The 17,234-nt window shown below is 37.2% G+C and overlaps 1 long non-coding RNA gene across 2 annotated transcripts; it reads left to right on the top strand.

The window, feature by feature from the left end:
* The first annotated feature begins 9,786 nt into the window (after window positions 1-9,786).
* Window positions 9,787-13,307, top strand: LOC110695496. Of its 2 annotated transcripts, none has more exons than XR_002506078.1 (4): window positions 9,787-10,209; window positions 11,059-11,371; window positions 11,471-12,129; window positions 12,890-13,307. It is a non-coding gene; the product is annotated as an uncharacterized LOC110695496 (long non-coding RNA). The 2 variants fall into 2 exon arrangements; XR_002506077.1 differs by lacking the exon at window positions 12,890-13,307 and having other exon boundaries at window positions 11,059-11,165; window positions 11,286-11,371; window positions 11,471-11,653.
* The last annotated feature ends 3,927 nt before the right edge of the window (window positions 13,308-17,234 follow it).

Below are 17,234 nucleotides of genomic sequence, written 5' to 3' on the forward strand. Positions count from 1 at the left end.
ACTATTGGACCCATATCATGGACCAACCAAACTGGATTGGCTGTTTTCTTAAAATAAAGTTTTCAAAAACAGAGAGAAGAGAAAAGAAAAGAAAAGAAATAAAACTATCCGCAACACTAGACCTTTCCACACTTTCGTTTTATTCGATTATGATTCGACGTGAAAGGTACTCATCACTTGGTTTGGTTTTGGGGAGACACAAATGGGTGTCTACAATGACCAAGAAGAAATGTAAGCAAAAGAAATATGTTGAGCTTCCTACCATGAAGGTATGTACTTTTTGTGGTAAGACTGGACGTCTCTATGGACAATGTAGGATAAGAGAAGAAGCTGATAAAAGAAATGTAAAACAAGTGTGGGTCAAGAAAACTGATATTGCATCCATGTCTAAGGAACCCAAGGAAACCTGGGTTCCTGATCCTAATGCTTACTTTTCTTGCAGGTCCTTGTGAGGGGGAACAACTTGTGGTATCTCGACAGCGGTTGTTCAAAGCATATGGCAGGTGATAAATCAAAATTCCTCGCACTAGAAGACTACCCTGGAGGAACAGTAACCTTTGGGGATAATAAGAAGGGCGAGATCATTGGAAAAGGAAAAATTGGTAGATCAAAATCTCATTCCATTGATAATGTGTTCCTGGTCGAGGGCTTAATGCACAATTTGCTCAGTATATCACAATTCTGTGATAAAGGAAACTCTGTAAGTTTTACTTTTGACTCTTGCAACATCATCAACAACAAGTTAGGAAAGGTTGTTCTAGAAGGAACAAGAAGAGGGAACACTTATACAGTTGACCTCAACTTAATCGCAAGGAATAACCTTACATGTCTGAGTGTTGTTGAAGATGATCCCCTGCTATGGCATAAACGTTTTGGACATGCTAGCTTTTCACTACTGGACAAGCTGAGGTCAAGGAACTTGGTTGTGGGACTTCCTATTATCAAGTTCCTACAGAACAAAGTTTGTGATGCATGTGTGAAAGGCAAGCATGTTCGCTCATCTTTTAAATTGAAGAAAAAGGTAAGCACTACAAAGCCTTTGGAATTAATCCATATGGATTTGTGTGGTCCCATGAGAGTTCAAAGCAGGAGTGGCAAGAAATATGTTTTGGTTATTGTTGATGATTATTCTAGATTCACTTGGGTTATTTTTCTTACCAGTAAAGATGAAACTTTTAACGAGTTTGTTGCTTTTGCCAAGAAAATACAGAAAATCATTGGTCACTTCATAGCTCATCTCAGATCAGATCACGGAACTGAATTTGAGAACTCAAGATTCGATGAGTTTTGTAGGGAAAATGACATGAATCATAACTTCTCAGCTCGAAGGACTCCCCAACAGAATGGAGTTGTAGAAAGGAAGAATCGAACCCTTGAGGAAATGGCTAGAAAGATGCTGATTGCGAGTGGATTGCCAAGGAACTTCTGGGCTGAAGCCGTGAATACATCATGTTACATCCTTAACAGGGTAACAATCAGAAGTATTATCAACAAGACTCCCTATGAACTATTCAGGGGAAGGAAGCCAAACATATCTCATCTTAGAGCCTTTGGTTGTAAGTGCTTTTTGCATATCAATGGTTAGAAAAACCTAGGGGAAATTTGATGAAAGAAGTGAAGAGGCCATATTTCTAGGATATGCCTCTGACAGCAAAGCTTATAGAGTTTACAATAAAAGCTCAATGTGTGTTGAGGAAAGCATTCATATAATCTTTGATGAAATTAACCAATTTGTGAGTGTGCAGGAACTAGAAGATGATACTGATTTTGAAATTGGATTGATAAGAGACAGGGATGAAGAAGAGACTCAGAAGCAAACCAAGGAAAAGCAGCCTGCTCCAGAAGAGGATCATCAAGAAAATGGAGAGGTTCCTCAACCCGATGAATAGGTAAATGAGGAACAAGCAGAAGAAGCAAGAGGAACAGAACCAGAAGCTCCTCAAATTGGAGTTCCAGCAAAGGAATTTCAACCTAGGCCATTCAAGTATCGAGGTTCCCATCCAACTGATCTAATTATCAGTGATATAGGAAAAAGAACTCAAACAAGATCACAAATGAGGAACTAATGTGCATTCCATGCATTTCTGTCCATTCTAGAGCCAAGAAATCGTCAAGAAGCCTTGGGAGATGCTGATTGGATAGTGGCCATGCAAGAGGAACTCAATAGTTTGAAAGGAACAAAGTCTGGCACCTTGAGCCAAAGCCTAAGGGAAAGAAAGTAATTGGGCTCAAATGGGTGTTCAGGAACAAGCTTGATGAACATGGCACCATTGTAAGGAACAAATCTAGATTGGTTGTGAAAGGCTATAACCAAAAGGAAGGTATTGATTTCGATGAAACCTTTGCTCCTGTAGCTAGATTAGAAGCTATTAGAATCCTAGTAGCTTTTGCTTCTTTTATGGGTTTCAAACTCTATCAAATGGATGTGAAATGTGCTTTTCTAAATGGTTTCTTAAATGAAGAGGTGTTTGTTGAACAACCGCCAGGTTTCGAAAATCCTAAATTTCCAAATCATGTTTTTAAGCTTGATAAAGCTCTCTACGGGCTTAAACAAGCTCCAAGAGCCTGGTATGAAAGGCTTTCAAAGTTCCTACTGAAAAATGATTTCAAAAGAGGAAAAGTAGACAAAACTCTTTTTCTTAAATATCGAGGAACTGATTTGTTAGTTGTACAGATTTATGTAGATGATATTATATTTGGTGCTACTAACAATGGTTTGTGCAAGTACTTTGCTGAGCTAATGGGTGGTGAATTTGAGATGAGCATGATGTGTGAATTAAATTTCTTCCTTGGACTTGAAATAAAGCAAACAACTAAAGGAATAATGATTCACCAACAAAAGTATGTCAAGGAACTTCTACAGAAGTACAACATAGATAATGCCAAGACAAATCATACACCTATGGGAAAAGCAACAAGACTTGATGAGGATCCACAAGGAACAAGTGTGGATCAAACCACTTACAGAGTTATGATTGGTTCATTGCTATATCTAACAGCCAGTAGGCCTGAAATTTCTTTTAGTGTTGGATTGTGTGCTAGATTTCAGTCTAATCCTAAAGAATCACATCTAACGGCTGTTAAGAGAATTCTGAGATACCTCAAAGGAACAGATGACCTGTGTATGTTCTATCCTAGAAGTGATGACTTTATGCTTAGAGGATTCACCGATGCTGACTATGTAGGTAACCTAATCAATAGGAAAAGCACCTCAAGTATGGTTCAGTTCCTTGGCTCTTGTCTAGTTTCTTGGGGTTCCAAGAAACAAAATACTGTTGCATTGTCTACTACAGAGGCTGAGTATGTAGCAGCAGCTGCTTGTTGCTCTCAAGTCCTCTAGATTAAACAACAGTTGCGTGACTTTGGTATTAAATTTAATTGCATTACTATCTACTTTGATAACACTAGTGCAATTTGCATATCTAAAGATCCAGTCCATCATTCAAGAGTTAAGCATATTCATATAAGGCATCATTTCCTTAAGGATAATGTTGAAAAGGGTTTAATTAAATTAGATTTCTGCCAAATTGACAATCAAATTGCAGATATATTGACTAAACCCTTGAATAGAGAAAGGCATGAGAAGATGAGAATGGAACTTGGGATGATTAAGTTATATTGAGAAAAATGCATCAAGTTCCCTCAGGTGTGAAGCTCAAACTGACGTGCTTAAACTATTGTATACTGTGCACAAGTGTTATATGTTTAAATACATAGTTAAGACAGGTTGTGAGCAGGAGTAATATTTACTAAGGGCATGTAAATTTGAAAGTCATAGAATATGGAAAGTCCAAAATTGGTTGCATGAGCCTTGTTGATTTGTTCCGTGTATCAAGCTGTATTTGCAAGTGATCTTTACTGATAATATTCAAAAGATAAAATTGTTGTGTTTATCTATCTTTCAAAATTCCAAATTCTTTTTATCTAAACACAAATAATAGGATGAATGCATCTAATTTCATCATTATCTTTTGTTCAAAAAGTAGCCCACTTACACTACTCTCTTGAAACACGGTTTGTGTTTCCCTAAGCAATAAATATGAGTGTTAAATCAACTAAATTCACTTCAACTCCCAAGCGACACCTCACTTCACCAATTTACCTCCGCCATAAAAGCAATGACAGCCGCCTCAAAACTCACTCCACACAAAAATTACCTTCTCTCTCATCACTCCGATCAAAATTACTCTCCAATGTCTGTCTCACCAAAAACCTAAATTGAAGCCGAAACAAACACAAACCCTACCCAAGACATCATCATGGAAATCATTCCGGAAACACAAAATCCTGAAGCTTCCAAGCATGAATCTCCCACTGATTCTAGCACTTCTCGCAAAAGGAAAGCTGAAGACTTCCAAGAAGAAATCGAGAACATTCCGGAGATGGGTGTTAACTATCGAGACAAGCCTGCTTCCATGAAGAGGCTGGAGAAGATCAATGACCACTTTGTGACAGGTTTGGCACTTAATTTGCCTTGGTGTAGATCTGTTAAGCTTTATGAATTGCTAGATTTGTTTGAGGCTCAAAATTGGGTGAATTTGTTAAGTGAATGTTTGAATCGGAGTCTGTATATTGATGCTATAAAGGATTTCTGTAAAAGCTTTAAGTACTCTACAGGTGTAATTCGTTGTTGTGTGCTTAAGAAGGATATTGAGTTTGATGCTATGTATTTGGCTGAGTTGTTTGATGTGCCCAATACTGGTTATGATATTTATTTGAAAAATAATGTGATAAGGAACCCTCTTCCTGATGCTAATATTGATGAAATAGTGGAGTATCTAGGTGGTGACCCTGAGGAAACCTACATAAACCACAATGACCTAACCCCTCTTGATAAAATCCTGTTAAAATTTGTGTTCAATGACATAATCCCTCGTTCTCAAAAGAGAGACAGTGCCAACAACCTTGATTCTATCCTAATCTATTGCCTAGCCAAAAATATCCAAATCAACTTTCCCTTCATCATGATCCAACACCTTTCCCACTGTGTTCCTAAGGGATGGAAGGTGGGATATGGTAACCTACTCACCTATGTATTTGAAAGCTTTGGTATCTCCTTGACTGCTGTAGAACCTCTGCCACTCAAAAACACTGAGTACATACAACCTATATTCCTTGAAAACCATAAGTTGAGGGTTGTAGATGGGTGTTTTGAAGCTGTGCAGGAGGAAAAGGAGAAAAGACCTAGGGAAGTGAGTGCACCATCTGAGGGGGGAAGATGAAAGGGTTGCTGCTGTTGTTGAGGGAGTTGTTCTGGAAATTCAGGAATAAGAGGAGGAAGAGGAAAAGCAGGTGGAAGAGGTCATTGAGACAGGGGGAAGGAAGAAAAGGAAGAGCTTGAGGTTGATGAAGAAAAAGGAGACCTCTGCCCCCATTTGCATTGATATCTCAGGGGTGCAAGGGGATTTGCAGAAAGTCACAAGCTCTCCTATTTTGGGTAAGTATGCATCTACAGGTACAGGTTTTGCAGCTTTCAGTTCCCCACCTAAGGTTCCCAGCGAAGATGTGAAGGAGATGCTCCAAAAATTGCTGAAGAAACAAGAACAGTCAAAGGTGAAGATGGTGGAACTGAAGAACAATGTGCTCACTCTAGATGCTGATGTGAAGGAACTGGTCACGAGCTCAGAACAGGGGAGACAGTCCACTGTGAAGGACATAGTGTCTCAAATTAGCAAGAAGCTGGAGGATCTTGCTGTTGACAATGACCAGAGCATTGCTTCTTAACCTACCTTTCTCTACAGCCTTTTCATGTTGATGAAACTTATATTTTATCTGCTTTTGGGAACAATTATTTTTTGTCTGTAATATTTTGGGCACTTCTTAAATTTCTTTTGGTAAACTAGCGAATTTAGTACATTTGGCCGATGTTTTAACTCGTTTTTGGATGATTATAATCTATGTTTGTTTTGCCTATATGCTTTGTGAATTTTTTCTCTCTATGCATGCTTCTTGTCTTAACACTAAACCACTAGATGGTGCTGTGTCATGGTATACTATATATGTGTGTGTTAGTTTTTAATAATGCCAAAAGGAGGAAAAGGCTGCAAACTATCAAGGAAACTTAATCATTCTATGGTCTCTGTTCAAAATCTTCACAAGCTGCCTAAGCCTAATTTCTACAAGCAGGTATAATGTGTATACAAGGTTTTTTTTCAAGTTTTTCAATTTTTCCTTAAGTTATTTATAAGTTATTTATTTATGCATTGTTTTTATTTCCTTAACGTAGTTTCCATTTTGCATTATATTTTGTTTTTCCTAAAAGAATTTTGGTCTATAAATAGTTGTTGATTTCATATGGAAAAACTCACCCTTGCTCACATAAGTTTTCAAGCTTTAAGTCGAGTTAAGAGTCAAATTCCACACAAGTTCATTAGAGTGTTCTTAATGTTCTTATACTAGAGTTTGTTTACTTTTCGAGTTGTAATTTGGGGAATGGGGAAGTTCAAGTGAACGTTTGTATATGAGAAAGAGAAGTGAGAAAGAGAAGAGAAAGAGAAGAGAGAACAGAGAAGTGAGAAGAGAGAAATAGAAAAGAAGAGTAACAAGCTGAGTGACTTGTTCCTCAAGGTCTTAAGTTTGTAGAGGAACTTGAGTTTGAGTCGTTAGCTTGTAATAGGATCATTTTGCCCTATTATAGTGAAGATTCTTTTCCCAAAATCCCAAGTGATCGTGGTATTTCTCCTTGTTAGGGCCAAGGAGTTTTCCACGTAAAATCTCTCTTGCATTCTTTAGTTCCTTTAGTTAATCTTTCAATTCCTTTAGCTAACTTAATTTTAATTCCGCAAAAAGTTTAGCTAATCTTTCATACTATAATTCAACCCCCCCTTCTTTTAGTATTCTTTAAAACAACAAAAACCACCCACTCAAACAATGTTAGCACCTTTAATTTGAGTGAAGTCCTTGCTATGAACAACCAAGGACAAAAGAAACCATTTTGGAGGAACTTTACTCTTATAGGTATGAGTTATGATGCCGCATTTGACCGACTAAATGCAAAAGGTCTTATAACTCCTATTGAACCATTAGGGGACCCATCACTTGAGAAGAGGACAGCTATCTGGAACCCTAATACATATTGCAAATATCACCAAGGTAGGGGCCATCGTACTTAAAATTGTTGGAAGCTTAAAAACGTTATCCAAGATTTAATTAATAACAATAAACTGCCATTTCCTCCTGCTAGTAAGAAGCTAAGCATTGACAATGCACCTCTCGCTCATTCCTTGGCCATTTTTTATGAGGAAAACGAGGTTGATCCCTCATCTCTCATCAAACCTATTAAATAAATTCATGCTATAGAAGAAAAGGAGTAGATCTTTTTCGATGCCATGGATGACTTTCCTGAACCAGTAAGCAAAGAAGATGTACGGATGCTTATATAGTCCATGTGGGAAGGATCAAGTATGCTACGTGAAGCTCTCTAAGTTGCAAAGAAACAAGTAGAGGAGCTTCAGAAAAGTGTGATAAGGTCAGGTTCCACCCACTAAGAAGAAACCCTTCTCTCTACAAGTAACTGACGGACCCAAGGAGAGTAATAAACTCTATACTCCAATTGGGACTTCATACGCTAAAATGTTCAAAATGCTCTCCGAGAGTGGTAAGGTCAAACCTCTTGAACCGAGACCATTTGAATCGCTAAAGAGGACTGATAGATTCTATTGTCAATACCATCAATCAGGGGGACACACTATTGAAAACTGTTTTAAATTTAAGATTTAAGTCAGAAAATGTTTGATGATAAAAAGCTAGTATAAATTCCACAAGAAGAAGATATAAGCATCAATGGAGTTTAGGACAGTGATGAAGAAGATGTCTACCTAAAAGACATTGAAGGACCTCCACCTTCAATGTCATATTCAATAGATGATTTCTGGGTTGAAGAGGATTCCTCTATAGACGTCCTCACAAGATCTGGGAGAACGCAACCTCCCATCTCAACATAACCTATGCCGACTACGCAGCAAGTTCCTATATCTATCATAGAAGATAATGATATTGTCAAGCAGTTCAAGAAGACCAAGGTAGAGATGAATGTATTGAAACTTCTAGCAACATCTCGAGAACATAGGTTGGCAGTAATGAATGCATTGGATAAGATAGGGATAGATTCTGACACCAATCCTGAGGGGTTGGCTAACTTCCTTATGGGTGATCTCCCTACTCCTATCAACTTGATCACATTTTCTGACAAAGATTTACCTCCAGAAGGTGACAAGCCATAGTAGTTTGCAAGGGAATGAACGTCCTAATGACTCTTGTAGACAATGGATCGACAATTAATGTCTGTCCACTCAGAACTGCGAGGATGTTAGGCATAAGGGATGAAGACTTAACCCCGTCAACACAAGGAATAAGAGCTTATGACAACACTTGTCGCCAAGCTCTTGGTAAGATTACCATGAATATAACGGCGGGAGCAATAGAATATGCTACTACATTTCAAGTGGTAGATATCAAAGCTTCAATCAACTTATTGTTGGGACGCCCTTGGCTTCATAACCTAAAGGCCGTCCCTTCATCTCTCCACCAACAAGTAAAAGCCATAGTTGGAGGAATTCCTATCACGATCGATGCTTCACCTATGAGGATTAAATCTATAGAAAATCCAATAATTAATGTGGAGCACGATGAAGACGATGAAGATTTGTGGGGCTTTAATGAAGAGGTCTCCTTAATCGAGGAGGATGAAAAGACCCCTCTCTTCCATGAGCCCCACTCCAATATGACAATAAATGCTATTCTAAAGAAACAAGGGCATTTTCCTAGAATTACTCTAGGAAAGAAGAAAGGAATAGCAAAACCGCTGGAACTACCTGACCTCCTTAAGTTAGATACTTTCGGACTTGGTTTCGAACTGACTCGGGAAGATCTCAAGCGAGCCCAGGAAAGGCCTAAGGCGCGTAGGAACGCTCGCATCCAAAAGAAAGCAATTCCAATGGATCAGTATCCTCTTACTAAAAGAATGAGAGGACTATCCGTGCTATGAATTTTCTAAACCTTTTGTTGTAAATGACATAAGGCAACCGGGATCCGAAATTTTCCTAGATTGCTATTTTCTAGATGAAATCCCAACCCCTATCCACAAGGAGAAAGCATCCCCATGCTTTGACTTTAATGTCATGGGATTACTATTTGGGCGGGAAAAAGATGAGCTGAAGTACATAGAGGATAACTCCTCGCTCATCCAAACGGTCCTACAAAATGAGAATTTTGACTCCTCAAAGCTCATCAATACAGCAGAAGGATCAATATCAGGGTTGCGTAAGATAGTCAAGGTGACTACTCCAAGTGGAAGGAAAATCTCCATAACGACAGGGCAAGGACCGATGTTTGAAAATTCGTGTGAGTTAGAGTAAGAGTCAGAGTCTTTTCCTGTAGAGTCATCCAAGTCCTTAGTTGTAGCATCCCCTTCTTCTATCTCTTCCCCTAGGATAGTTAGCCATCAAGTCCCTGAGGACATCTCTCTTTTTGATGTAATGATTTCTGAATTCAATAATATGTCTTCTTCCGCTTACTCCACTAGTGGAAACAATCTCATTTGTAACAGGCAAAGCTTTGTCCGTTACAATTAAGATATTCGTAACGGGCAAAATAGTGTCCGTTATGAATACTTATTTATTCGTAACGGGCACTAATTTGTCCGTTACGAATACATATATATGTATTCGTAACGGACAAATTAGTGCCCGTTACGAATAAATAAGTATTCGTAACGGACACTATTTTGCCCGTTACGAATACTATATTACATATAACAGGCCCAACTGATGAGAGGATCCTGTACTTGGATTTTTAGGGTTTCACCTAATAGCCGTCACACCTCTTTCTCTCTCATCAGTCCCTCTCTCTCTCCTCCCCTCTCCTCCCCGTCATTCACCAGACTCTTTCTCCTCTCCTCCATTAATCTGATTTTTCAAAACACTTGTGCTCTTTCTCTCCTCGTCCGTCCTCCTACCCCTTGTTTCTCCTCTCTTTTTAAGCTCTTACAGAGAAATTATGGTTGATGGGAATGTGAAAAAGTGTTCGAAGATTTTATTACGGGCGGTGCACAGTGCGAATAAAAAGAAATCAGTGTTAATTTGTTGTTCCTCTTATAGTGAATTCTAGATATTGGATCTAGATAGCGGCGAATTGTCAAAAACTACTGAAGAAAAATTCTTATAATTTGGGATATCTTTGCCTAAAACTTCAACCATTTTATATCTTGAGGTAAGAAGTCCTTCAATTGTTTTTTCCTCTTCTTGAATTGATTTCTGGGCATCTAATTGTTTAAATTCTTGAATTTGTTCTTGTGAATTCTAATTTGCTTTATTTTTTTCAACATGCCATTTGTATTTGATTCATTTTCGGCATTTGTATGGTTCGATTATACTTTGTATGTTTACACGAATAATAAATCTAAAAAAATATGTTCTTCAATAGAAACGAGTAATACATGCAATCAGGAATGAATTTTGTTCATCTTTGTCGATTAATACCTGATTGCCGAATTTTTTTTGTTTATAGAGAGAACTAAAAAACCCGATATGGCATGTTGATTAATTCTAGGGTTCTTCGAGTTCTGTTAAGCGTATGACTTGCATTTTTCAATCCTTGCACTGATCTGAATCACTAGTTTCTGTTTTTTTTTTTAATTTTTTTTTTATTTTTTTTTTTTAAAAAAAAGACTTTAGAGGCTGCTTTCGATTTGGATTTGGGTATGTGTCAAATTTGTACTATTATTTTCATCTCTAGGTATTGATGAATAAAAGGCTGATTTTATGTGAATTATGTCTATTCCTTGTAGCAGTTAATGATCGCTGGTCAATTTCATCACTAGTAGATTGATTTTTTGTAGTTGATAGAAGCTAAGGAAATGTTACTATATATGTTAGTCCCTGAACAGATGGTAGCAGATAATTTGTTAAGCTATTGCAATGTTAGTCATTCTATATATGATCCTATCTATGTATTTCTATATTTTATCAAGAACAGATAATATGTTAAGCTATTGCAATGTTTGTCATTCTATCTATGATCCTATTGCAATGTAAGTCATTCTATCTATGATACGGTCAGGCTATTACAGATAATAGTTGATGGGAATTGCGACATGGCAGTGAGACAGGTTGCTAGTATTCATTTCAAGAACTTTATTGCCAAGAACTGGTCGCCTCATGATCCTGGTTCGTTTCCTTTCGTGTAGTGGTTAAGACTTTGACTTTAATTGTCGTAGCTCGGTCATTCGATATTGATTCGATATTGATATTGTATGATTGGTTATATTTTTATTTTTAATTTCAAAGGAGCAATCAAAGATCTCACCGGCTGATAAAGCCTTGGTAAGAGAAAATATCCTTGTGTTTGTGGTTCAAGTTCCACCGCTTTTGAGGTATGGCTATTTGCTGTGCTATTGTTATCTATGTGAGCTATCATATCCAAATTTCAATTTTGAAGGGCGTTTGGTGTTTATTGTGGTTGCCATTTGTAGGGTGCAGTTGGGCGAGTGCCTCTAAACAATTATCCATGTTGATTACCCTGAGCAGTGGCCTGGCCTTCTTCACTGGGTGAAGCATAATTTGCAAGATCAACAGGTCTATGGTGCTCTGTTTGTTTTGCGGATTCTCGCTAGAAAATATGAGTAAGTACATGATTGCTGATTATGTATGGTATATTGCGGTATCATCACAAAAAAATAAAGCAAATCATATGTTGTTTTATTCTTTTGGGTTTTCTCTGATTCTAGTTGCTCCTCATCAAGTAGGTGGAGTTGCTTACCTAATTCTCTATTGGCTAGTACAGTCAAAAGTCAAATTAGATAATATGCTAGCTTGACAGTGTATTCATGTTCAACAAGCACTATATTTGATTTTACAAAAAGTTTACATGTTTCTTGATTAATGCTTAATACAAAAAAAAGGTTCTCTAGTGTTTTTGCATAGGCAGACTGATAAATTTTAGCAGTCATTTGCCACATTTTTTTTCCTTATTGTGCTTGCTTTATGAGCTCCAACTGGTATGTAATTTTTACCATGATTCTTCTTCTTCCAATTCCGAATGACGATAAATCTGCTCCTTCTTTGAAGTCTAAGAATTATCGTCTTTTTGGTAGAGATAAGCCTGTTCATAAGGTCCTTGGTGGTGGTTAACGTATGTTTCTTCTGCTTTCGATTTTAATATTTTTTTTTACTGAAATGTTGTTCGTATCTTCTGAATTTGCTTGCTTTCCGTACAAATTATGCGAAATTGATGACTGTTTTTAGCTTGGTTATTGTTGATTAATGGAGAATAGGAGTAATTTTGATTGTAATTATTCAATGGTTTGTTTGTATGATTAATTGTTTAGACTGAAGTTTGGGATTTAATCATATTTGGACATAGATCTAATAATTTATGATATGATTACTTAACATTTTTCTGCAAATCTGCAAATCTTTGTTATTTTAGCTTTTTATAATTTACTTGGGACACCTTCAAGTGGTAATACCTGATAACTTCAATTTACTTTGTCTTCTGACCTCCGTTTTTTTAGTTCTTTGTGTTTTGTTCGTCTTGTTTGTGGTGCTGGTTCTTTTTTAATTTTTTGTATCATTTGTTTGATGTATCTTGGGACTAGTCAATATCGGTCTTCGTGTGTTTTGGATTCTCATTTTTTTTATTTAAGGACAATCCAACAAAATTATATGTTTTTGTTGTTTATTTGCTTGTTCTTTGAATGTATTTTTGGAATATCCTTTTTTTTTAATAATCTGTTATTGATTTTAATCTATCTAATCTCATTGTTTTTCTGCTTGAAACCATTCATAGTTAATATGTTATCTCTATTTATTTTTTCAAGTCTTTCAAGATGCAGTTATGCATTTATTTTTTCTCATTGCTTGCTATGCTTTCTTGTTTTGTAATGTTGCAGATTTGTTGCAGTAGCTATCTCTGGAATCTCATACCAAATCTCTTTGGTTCTCGCAATGTTATCCGAGTAGAGTGTTCGTTCTATCAATTTCAAGTGGTAGTTGTTCATGGCTTAGCAGATGGAGTCCATGTCCGAGGGCTCATTCGTTACTTTTGTATGCACATCACCAAAGCTTCACCACACTATACAAATTCTGAGGCCAATCGCTTACCTAATCAGCTGCTTCAAGGAATCTGAGAGTAGCTTCTGGAATGTAGTGTGTTCATTTGTGAGCAGCTGCTTTGTTTTGAGATTTGCTTTTGCTTTTTTTTAGTTTTAGTTATATTAGGAAATAATTAAATTGCTGATTGTATATTACTCTGTAATTATTAAGTGTATACTATACTTGTATAAAATAAATAAATATATATATTGATTGATAAAATAATTGTGTAAGCTAGATAGCTGTCCAGCATGTGCTGGATTTTTTTTTAATTGAATCTCACAGTATTCGTAACGGGCAGAATATGCCTGTTACGAATAACGGGGTTTTTCGTAACGGGCAGAACCTGACCGTTACAAATAATCCCGTTATTCGTAACGGGCAACTGAAATGCCCGTTACGAATAAGTACTTATTCGTAACGGAGATGCCCGTTACGAATAACAATGGCCATCCGTAACGACCACATATGTAACGGACGCTGCCCGTTACGGATGGGCTCTTTTTGCCCGTTACGGATGACCTTTTTTGCACTAGTGCTCCTCGTGTTTCTCATTAACCTAAGTTGACAAGCATTGCTTAACTAACAATGAAAATGACAAAGAAATTATTAAAGCAATGGAAACACTTGAAAAGAAAACACCGATAATCGAGGAAACTGAGACGGTTGATATCTTAAATGATTCAACCATTAAAAGAGAAGTTAAAATCGGATTGACACTTAATGAACAAGAAAGAACCGATTAAATCAATCTCCTTAAAGAATTTATCGATGTATTTTCTTGGTCAGATGTAGATATGCCAGGTATTAATAGAGAAATAGCTCAACACACTATACCGCTAATTCTAGGAATGAAACCTGTAAAACAAAAGTTGCGTCGAATGAAACCCGACATATCTCTTAAAATAATAGAAGAAGTTCAAAAACAAATAACTGCAGGTTTTATCAGGGTATCCAAATACCCCGAATGGGTAGCCAACGTTGTCCCAGTTCTGAAAAAGGATGGAAGGGTAAGAATGTGTGTCGATAATTGAGATCTAAATAAGGCAAGTCCAAAGGACGACTTCCCTTTACCACACATCGATATTTTGGTAGATAATATAGTGATTCATGCACTTCTCTCGTTCTTGGACGGATACGCGGGATACAATCAAATTCTCATAGAAGAAGAAGACCTAGAGAAAATAACCTTCATAACACCATGGGGGTACTTACTGCTACATGGTAATGCCATTCGGGTTGAAAAACGCGGGTGCTACTTACAAACGAGTAGCGACTGCCTTACTCTATGACATGATGCACAAAGAAGTTGAAGTATATGTGGACGATATGATTGTGAAGTCAAAAGATCTCCCAGACCATCAAGTAGCCTTGAGAAAATTCTTTAAAAGACTAAGGAAATGCAACATGAGGTTGAATCCATCCAAGTGTGATTTTGGAGTCACCTCAGGCAAGCTTTTGGACTATGTCATAAGCTCTACAGGAATAGAAATACACCCAACAAAGATCAAGGCAATCATGTCAATGCCACCGCTCAAAACCGAGAAACAAATTCGAGGATTTATTGGCCGGTTGCTATACATAAGCAGGTTCATATCCAAATTAACAACAATATGTGAGCCAATATTCAAAAAACTTAAAAAGAATGTACCTGTAATGTGGGACGATGAGTGTCAAAAAGCCTTTGAAAAGATTAAAGCCTATCTCATAAATCCTCCCGTATTAGCACCAGCACTTCCAGGAATACCTCTTAGGTTATACCTAACGGTCACCAAGGAAACAATGGGAGCCATGCTTGTACAAGAAGTAGAAGGTAAAGAAAATGAAATCTACTATATAAGTAAAAATATGCTCGAGTATAAAGTACGCTATACACCACTTGAGAAACTATGCCTCGCATTGGTGTGGGCCACAACTAAGTTAAGACATTACATGCTCGTGCATACAGTCTTTGTAGTTTCCCGAATGGATCCACTTAAATATTTATTAGAGAAATCTACACTCAATGGGCGCATATCAAGATGGATAGTTAACTTATCCCAGTTCGATGTAAGATTCATGCCTCAAAAGGCTATTAAAGGATCTGTGGTCTTAGATTTTCTAGCGGATTTTCCAATAGAAGATTCAACGCCAATACACGACAGTGAATTTCTAGATGAAGACTTGATGGTCACAGAAGATGATACTTGGACCTTATACTTCAATGGAGCCTCAAACCAAAAGGGATGTGGCGTTGGAGTATTATTAGTATCACCTAAGGAAGAGCATGTTCTAATCTCCATAAAGCTAGATTTCGACGTTGCTAACAACGCTGCTGAATAAGAAGCATACATGGTAGGCCTTGAAACAACTTTGGCATTGGGAGTGAAAAAATTACGAATATTCGGGAACTCTTCATTGATCATCAACCAGATTTCAAAAAGTTGGAAAATAAGGAGCGAAAGTCTAGCTCCTTACCAAACTTATCTGGAAATTCTCACCAATCAGTTAAAATAGGTAGAATACACATATCTACCTAGAGAGGAAAATCAATTTGCTGATGCCTTGGCAAGACTAGCCTCAATGGTTTGGATTCCTACAAAAATCGAGCAAATGCCTCTAACTATAGAAAAAAGGCATAAACTGGCTTATTTTCAAGCTATAGGCGATGATGAAGTGATCCAAGATGAAGAAGAAGAAGAAGAAGAAGAAGAAGAAGAAGAAGAAGAACTGTGGTACATGGATATACTTAACTATGTCACCAAAAAAGAATACCCTCCTAATGCTGACAAAAGAGCTAAACGAGCATTAAGACTCTTGGCTTCCCAATATGTACTCATAGACAACGAGTTACATAAAAGGGTACCTATGGGTCGAGCTTTCTTATGTGTAGGGAAAAAGGATACTCAAAGAGCTATGAGGATAGTCCACGAAGGCATTTACGCCAATTTACAAGATAATGCCCTATTGGACTACCATGAATAGGGATTGTCATTAATATGTATACAAGATAATGCCGGCGCCAGTCATGGAGAAGCGGAGCCATTTATTCTGGGAGCACCTGAGAATATTTAGGTGTTTTTCGAAAAATTTTCGACTTCCGTACTCCAAAAAATTTCTTTTCTCTAAAGTGTCCCAGCTTTTCTTTTCCCATTATCCTTTGTAGAGCTCTTCTTCTTAGGCATCGTAGGTGTTTTTAATTCAACCTTTTCACCCAAGCGTTCCTTAACAAGATTTACCTTGTAACCTAGACGACTCTTCACATCAATCTTACTCTGATTTTTCTTCACGTCCTTTGAAGGTTTCTTGAGAAGCCACCTCTTCACATCATTGGGCAAGGAAGGAGGAACCTTTTGGGTAATTACTTCCCATAAAGGCCAAGAGCTCCAATATGCATAAAATTTTTCTACTTCTTGAGAAACAGGGAATTCATAGGGGTGAAGAAGATCCCCAGAAGGAATTGCTTAAAGTAGGCCGTACTGTCTTTTTACCCTGTAGGGATAATAAAAAGTCATCTTAGTTAAGCTTGGAAGACGACAGAAATGTTGCTTGTTGACACCAACCATCTTCTTCTTTTTTTTCACCAAGGGATGACCCACTTGATGGCAAAGTTGCAAGAGGCAAAGACTTTCTTCCATTAATGGCGCCCCATCTTAGAGAAGCGTTTCTTTCCTCTCACAAAGCAATTTGGAGTGTATTTTTCAACATTGTCGGGAGGACTGATTAATTCTAGTCTCTCCATTAGCCACATCTACAAACAAAATTCAATGCAAATAAATTAATATTACTATACAAAAATATGTTTTTGATTTCTGTAATTAAAAATATTATTTTTCTACCGATAATAAAATTGGAGAGCCCTGAAAAGGTGTTTTTTGATTTCTCTTCAATTCATCAAAACTAGTCTCTCCAACAATTAATGGCATTGGATTCCTCCCAGATTCAATCTTCTCCAAAACAGTTGATATAATTGCTTGGCCCTCATTAGTTCTACCACTAGTGAGAAGATATTGGTTAAGCATGCAAAAGAGAAAAGCCCTTCTTCTATAAACAAGAAAAGACTCAGAATAAGGTCTATCAAAATAATGGCGTGCAAATTCTTTCAAATTAACTATGGTACCATCTACAATATTTGTTAGATCTTTGTCTTTTAAATTAAAGAAG

Source organism: Chenopodium quinoa, unplaced genomic scaffold (genome assembly GCF_001683475.1).
Source record: "Chenopodium quinoa cultivar QQ74 unplaced genomic scaffold, ASM168347v1, whole genome shotgun sequence".
NCBI classification, from domain to species: domain Eukaryota; kingdom Viridiplantae; phylum Streptophyta; class Magnoliopsida; order Caryophyllales; family Amaranthaceae; genus Chenopodium; species Chenopodium quinoa.